This window comes from Euprymna scolopes, chromosome 5 (genome assembly GCF_053919585.1).
Source record: "Euprymna scolopes isolate OS-2025 chromosome 5, ASM5391958v1, whole genome shotgun sequence".
Lineage (NCBI taxonomy): Eukaryota > Metazoa > Mollusca > Cephalopoda > Sepiida > Sepiolidae > Euprymna > Euprymna scolopes.
In genome coordinates this window covers 113134091-113141559 of record NC_136486.1, presented here as the reverse complement: position 1 = coordinate 113141559, position 7469 = coordinate 113134091, and positions in this window count along the sequence as shown.

Below are 7469 nucleotides of genomic sequence, written 5' to 3'. Positions count from 1 at the left end.
TATTGTTAAGTTTACAATTGCTAATAACTGGTGACTCGTTCATAACATTTATGCTTTTATCCACCTTTTTCATTCGCCAATTTAGTTATATTAATTGTTAGCATTGTACTTAGCACCTTTCTAAGACACTGCGACCGTCAAATTGCATCAGCAGAATTTAGGAGCTTTGCTACATATTTTTACTCTCTGTTTGGAGCTATTTATTTTTCTGTTAATCTATTTTTTAAAGATTTACAAGGAATCAAGGTATATGAAACATTCGAACAACCGCAAATGTAAACTTAGAAAACGAAATACAATTTGGTTTACCCCCCCCCCCCTTGGTCAGGTATCCAACATCAATACTTGACAATTGGTCTCACAGCAAGTAAATAAATATTTTAATATAAGCAACTTCCTATACAAAATATTTAATAAGAAACTAAATATTAACTACTTGTGCACTACGTATAGGAATAATATAATCAAAGCCCCAATAAATAAAAAGAAAGAAAATAGTAATAATAATGATGATGAAGAAGAAGAAGAAGAAGAAGAAGAAGAAGAAGAAGAAATTAGGCTGGTAATAACATTGATGGTCGCAGTTGTAGAACAAAAAATGATTGCTCGGTGGAGGATAATTCAAACGTAAGCAATGCTGTATTTGGGGCAATCATTTTGCACTAGTAACAGAAAAGTCTTCGTCGGAATTTGATCTGGAAATTTAGAAAGAAATTGTGATAAAATAATATTTTCTTTGCTTTAAATTACCTACGAATTATTGTAATTTGCTAACTCTGACCCTGGCCAGGGAATTAACACTTCTGTGATTTAAAATATACAGAAGAATGTAAATGTTATCTACTGAGAAGAAAATGAAGCATGTTTAGCACTCTACTTTCAGTTTAAGAAAGAACTTGTGTGTGTGTTATTAGATTATTGTATAGGTAACATTCATTTGCATATGAGAACTAATATTTTAAGAACGGGTGAATTGAGCAAGCAGTGAAATTTTTAACAGCTGAGAGAGAACATTGAAGCTGAGATTTGTCCGTGTTCCTTGTGATGGCGGTATTGTTGAAGTGAAGTTACGTTAATTACCCTACGGAATTAGAGATATTACAACTACAGGGTGTCCAAAAAGTCATTAAAGGGGGTTTAATTTAAATAGATTCTTTATTTTTGATGATATCTTTCTGTGATTTTAACACAATCCGACTACGACATTGAGACATTTTTAAAACTAAAACGCAAAATTCAAATAATCCTTATTTATGAAAAATAATGTCTTTTTAATGTTTTGACCCATTTTCAGCTTCGCCCCTGGATTTTCAAGTGGCAATGTCAAATGGCCACCACGTTCCCCAGACTTGACTAACCCTAACTTTTTTTTTTTTTTTTTTTTTTGTGGGGATATCTTAAAGAAACCTCAAACCGTGCAAGAATTGACGGAAAACATCAGGAACGAAATAAGGGAGTTAAATCGCAATCCAGAGATTCCGCAATCTGTCATGAATAACGTTTTGGAAAGAGCACAAATATGCGAAGCTGAAAATGGACAACATTAAAAAAAAAAACATTAGTTTTCATAAATAAAGATTATTTGGATTTTGCATGTTTTTTTAAATTTCCCAATGTCTTAGATTGTGTTAAAATTGCAAAACGATGTCATCAAAAATAAAGAATCTATTTAAGTTCAAACCCCTACAAGTACAAACAATCTTGGACGTAAGGGGATACTATTTAGGGACCATGTCTACACGGGACTATCTAAGGAGATGAGCGAGATGTTTGTTTATATTACATTTAAACTTATGTCAGTTACAGTCAGAGATGCAGGGAACTGGAAGGTAATTCCAAAGTCTAGCAGTCCAAAGGAAGAAGCTATTAGAGCAGCAGGCTATTGAAAAAGATGGGGACAGTAGGTGTTATTAGTCATTCTTGATCGCAGATAATAAAAAATGTCTATCCTATTCGTGACTAGAATCATCTCAGTCACCACAATACCACATTCACACTAGGGAACATGTACATCAAATCTGTTGCCAAGGTCACTGGAAAAATGGTGGGATCCTTCTACAGCTCCAGTAGATATCTCACTGCTGATGCAATTCTCTATCTATATAAAAGCCAAGTACGTCCAAGGATGGACTACTGTTGCCACATCTGAGCAGGAGCTGCTAGAAGCAGCTTTTCCTACCTTGACAGAGTTCAAAATAGACTTTGTAGCTTAGTGGGGAATGCTATTCTCTCTTCCCTGCAACCTCTCTCCCGCAGAAGAGACGTTGCGAGCCTGCCTTTATTTTATCGTTATTTCTATAGCAAATGCTCGTCTGAGCACCAATCTCTGGTCCCTCCTCACCAATCTTTCACGAATAACACCTGTCTAGCTGAAATCACTGTCAATAATTTTCCCCACTCTTTATCTGTGCCTAAACCAAAACAAAGCTTCTTTCTTATAACTCCACGCCTGTGGAACTCTCTTCCATTTGCCTGCTTCCTAGCTGACTACAACTCAAGTCCAATATAAACAAATTCTTGATGAGCCGCCCCCTTAAGTAATCCAATTTACCAAATTTCCATCACTAACGATTACTACAATATTATCCTATTGACTACTGTACACTCTATAACCCTTATCCTCGAGTGGCCTTCGAGCCTTGATAAGTGATGCCTCCTATCTAAAAAGGGAGGGGGTCGTCATACTTATAATATTTTCAAATTTGATTGAAAACTTTATTGTTTGTAAATGTACATATACACAAGGATTTCATTGGAATGAAATGAAGAATAGGAGAAAGCAAAGCAGAAACCAGCTATTATAACTCTCCCAAACTATTTTAAGTAATAGACCACTTATTGTTTTCTGGTTTGTTCAGAACCGAAAACCAGCAGATCTATCTCTAAGTGGGAGTGGAATCTAAGTTGGAGAAAAAAGAAAACTGGGATGTAGTTCGGAGGTGGGTGGTGTCCTTCCAAGATAAATATAATTTAGGGGAAACCGAAGACAAAAATGAAAATTTTTATAACAGAGGGAGTGACTCATTGGTTCGACAAATGAATGTTACCTATAAAAATAAGACACCAGATACTAAAGTTTGAATTATTCATTTGCAGAAACTATTTAAAAAATTACATTTAAAACAAATTAGAATCATCTCAGTCACCACAATACCACATTTACACCAGGGGTCGCTCTATTTAAGATATCCACAAATTTGTTGAGGATTGTTTTTTTTTATAAATGTCTGGTTATTGTTCAGACTTCACCTTGTATTAAGCAAAAATAAACAAAAATCTGTATGATATATGTACCCGTAACGAAAAGAAAATATCATATTCCAAAAATTATGTAAATTAATCAAGTTTTATTTTTAACAAGAAAATAATTTTTAAGCGATTAACAGGAATTTCTAGTCAGTATAACAGAAAACGCAAGTTTGAATTATTGTTGAGTTATCTTCCTTTGTTTATTGACTTTGTTTTTATAGACAGTTTTTTTTTGTTGTTTTTTGGTTACTCATATAATTTGATTTTCTTTACGTGACTTTTGGTATTATGATATTTTGGTTTCATCACAGGTACGTATATCATAGAGATTTATTTTTTAATTTGTTTTTAACATAGGGTGAATTATGGGCAAGAGTCATATGTTTATATACTTTGATCTCTGCTCATCAGTCAGGGGGTAGAGATTTCTGTAGAACGAAATATTCATAACGGCTTAAAACGCAGAGAACTTTTTCTTTTTTTTTTTTTTTTTTTTTTTTTTTTTGTAGAGACGGGAATAACACTCTGTTTTCATGATCCAAACTATGCAAGGTGCAAAGTAAACTGGCCTTTTGGGACGAAATCTTGACACTTTTATTAATTTCGCCGAATATAATATTCACCATAAAATTAGCGTCATGTTCAAGCTGCCAGCCTCGATCTGAGTCATCCATATTCTTCATCGCTTCATCATCACATCGGTCTAACAACTTAGAAGCTGTGGGCAGTCACACAAGCAGACACGCAGACATGCAGTGCACCAAGGTCTTATGTATTACATGAAAAGAAACTGGAATCTTAGAAAGATCCCACTCATTCAAGCAATCATGGGGGCTAACGGATTCATGAAAAAGGGAAGTAAAAAAGAAAATAACTACCTGTTGAATATACTTGGTGAACCAACTGCAAGGCAGATTCAAACCAAAACCATTGCACTTAAAATCCTAAAAATAATTTTTTGGTGAAAGTCTCTGAAATAGCGGTTGACGATCTGGAATCTGGCAGGATGCCCCATTCCAGCAAAAACCAAGAGAAAAGAAAATTTTAAAGAGAGAGAGAGAGAGAGAGAGAGAGAGAGAGAGAGAGAGAGAGAGAGAGAGAGAACAGTTCTCATATATATGCGTGTCTGTGTGATTTTTCTTCATTATTATTTCTGGTTTGAATTTTTATAATGGATTAATAAATATTGTGATTTATTCAATTTATTATTTTAATTATCATTTTTCTGTTCGTTTTTAATTACTCCATCTATGATATATTAAGTTTTCTTTTATCCCAATAGGTTCTAATATATATATATATATATATATATATATATATATATATATATATATATATATATATATATATATATAGGGTGGCCGAAAAGTCCCAGGACACTATACATGTATTTTTAATAAAACACAGTATTTTTTAATGAAACACACTGAAAACATATATAGTCAACAAAAAAAGAGAACTTTAATTAGAAACAAAGCAGAAAACAACTAGAGTAATTTAGTGGTCTAGGGAATCAGTATGTTGGCCCTCGTTGTTCTTGCACAATTCCATTCGCCTCCAGGTTCTTTGTGCCATTTTTTTTTAGAGAATTCCTTGATACGCTAGCAAAAGCTGCAATAATCGCATGCTTTAGCTGATCAATGGTTTCGTATCTAATACCAGAAACTTGACCTTTAATTAAACCCCATAATGAGTTGTCTGGAGTGGTCAAGTCGGGGCTTCTTCAGTGTCCTGGGACTTTTCGACCACCCTGTATATATATATATATATATATATATATATAATTATTTTTTTACTATAATAATTAAATACCTACAGACACTAGTGTTTCATCCTTTCGGGATTCTTCAGTGCAGGGTGTCACGATTACTACCAGTCGAACGATTCGAACCCCGCGACACGAGACATCTCTGGCTCGATTAGCGGAGACCGTATCCATTCGGCTACTATTAACCGTGTGAAATAGCGTTGAATTTTAAACATTTTAATTTAAATGTTCATTACGTCAGACAGACAGTGATCAAAGCGTTATACGATGATCTACGCATATATATATATATATATATATATATATATATATATATATATATATATATATATATATATATATATATATATATATATATATATATATATATATATACACTCATCCACTAAATCACCCCCACCCCCGCTGAGCAAAATTTTTCCGTGAAATTTAGCTTTAATATTTTTCTCTTTTCAGGGTCTTGGCATGATCTATTCACTTTTTTCCTAAATTTTACACAATTTTTGTCGTGCTGACATTTGTCACGCTGGTATTTTGGGTTTTGGGTTCCAATCCATTTATTATTTTTATATTTAGGTTCTTTCTTTGATCCACCTTCATTTCCTTTTTAGACAAAACTACGTTCACCTTCGATTGCGATTTTGTTTTTCCTTGTCTTTGTTTCATCCGACAATGGCAACTTTTATGACCTACACGCACAAAAAGCATATTTTATCCTTAAAGAAACGGCCATTGGGTTTGTATTACTGTACACATAGATTCGAAAAAGTTGTCAAAAAACAAATATGTAACAAATAAATGTTATCAAAGGCAAGATAAGTTACTTTTCTACCCAGCTGGATATGTTTTTAGTGTTTTTATTCAATGTAACATGTTTATTCAGCTCGAAAAACATACAGTGTTTACCGACGTATTGGAAAATTCAAAATGGCAGCCGACCCTCTCTCGGAGACGGTACGTTTGGGAAAAGGAGTTATAAATAAAAAAAACATTGAAAATACTGTTAAAAACCCGCCGAATATATGTCAGCCCATGTCACGGTAACATATATTGAACGAGTTTCTAACAGTATTTTGTCTGGTTTTTTATTTAAACTCATTTTCCCAAACTTACCGCCTTTTTCGAATCTATGTGTACAGTAATACAAACCCCGGCCATTTTTTAATTGCTTTCCATTATACGCATAAAACATTTTTTTTTTAATTTAAATTCGGCCTTTGTTTTACAGTCTGTATCCGTGATATGTTTTTCTCATCATTACGATCATTATCGTTTTAATTATTTATTAGACGTTGCCATTCCTCCATTAACTTTTGCAGCGTAACGTTTGGGTCCTCTTCCGTAATATTAAGAATTCTTAATCTAATTTCTTTGTCCTTCAGTTTCGTTAGACCTTGGACAAAAATTAGACATTTGAACATGTTGCTCGATAATTCCGTTAATTTAAAAGCCTCACCCTGTCCGCTAAACTTACCAGCATACGTGACAAAATCATCGTCCTCCTGTTTTACGGTATTTAAAAAACTTATATCGCGTACGAAAATTTTCGAGAAAACAGACTATCTCTTTTATCGAAAATTTTCGACAAAATTTCTGTTACTTCACTAAATGACATGTCCACCGTCCACAGGTTATTTTTAGAAGGATTAAATTCGCATATTTAGTATTTTCTTCTGTTCCTAACATTTATAATAATAACATAATATTTTTCTTCGTCCAACCATTGTTCAAATATTTTCGTAAATATGGTTTCAAACCTACGAAAATAAACTACAAACGTTGAACCGATATCAGAGTCGTATTTAATTTCAGAGAGTGAATTTGAAATTCCTTAAGCCAAAAAACAGCCTTGCACCTGGTGATTTTGTGATTCTAGACAATATGTCTTCCAAAAGTTATTTATTTTCTTTTGCCTTTTGTTTGAATAACATTTCAAACCTCTCTTATTGTTGGTGTTGTTTTGTTGGTCCAGTTATTTTTGTTGGAATTGCTGTTGTGGATTGGCTTTTGTTGTTCGGATTTCTATTGTTCAAATTAGTTTTCTTGCTCAAATTATAGTTGGAATTGTCTTGGTTGTTCTAATTGTTGTTCTTGCTGTTGGAATTACTGTTGTAAAGTGTCTTGAAGCACTTTAGTTAATTCCAATATCTGTTACATTTTTACGTACCCACAAGAACAATGTATCACTAGGTGTATCAGAATTTTTGTAGGAATTTTTGACACCCCTAACACGAAACTGCGAATAAAATATAAAAATCTCGAAATTTCTGTTAAAAGTGGGTTATTTATTTTCTTTATGGATTATACTTCCAAAATAAACTATTAAAGTTGTTTTAAAAGTAATAGAAAATTTTTTTTTTTAAACAGTAATGAATTTTCCGAACTCAATATTTTTCAATTTTTAAACTTTAAAAATCTATCAAAATTTTTCTATTGATTCTATTTTTACGAT